Raw genomic sequence first — 243 nt, forward strand, 5'->3', positions numbered from 1 at the left:
TATATATATATATGTGTAGACAGTCCCGAGAAGAGGTGTCTCCACCTGTCTAGATCCCCGATGAGCTCCATGAATGAAGGACGAGCCATGGGAAGGTGCCGAGCCTTCTCTCCCGCTGCATGCAAAAGCACTAGGGACCAGGCCGCCTCCTTCTCTCCCTTCTCTGATTATTTCTCCTCTCGGTATCAAAGATCTCGAGCAAACACCTGAGATAAAAATACCACACATACATACATATCCATA

Source organism: Cystoisospora suis (assembly GCF_002600585.1).
Source record: "Cystoisospora suis strain Wien I chromosome Unknown contig_910, whole genome shotgun sequence".
NCBI lineage: Eukaryota > Apicomplexa > Conoidasida > Eucoccidiorida > Sarcocystidae > Cystoisospora > Cystoisospora suis.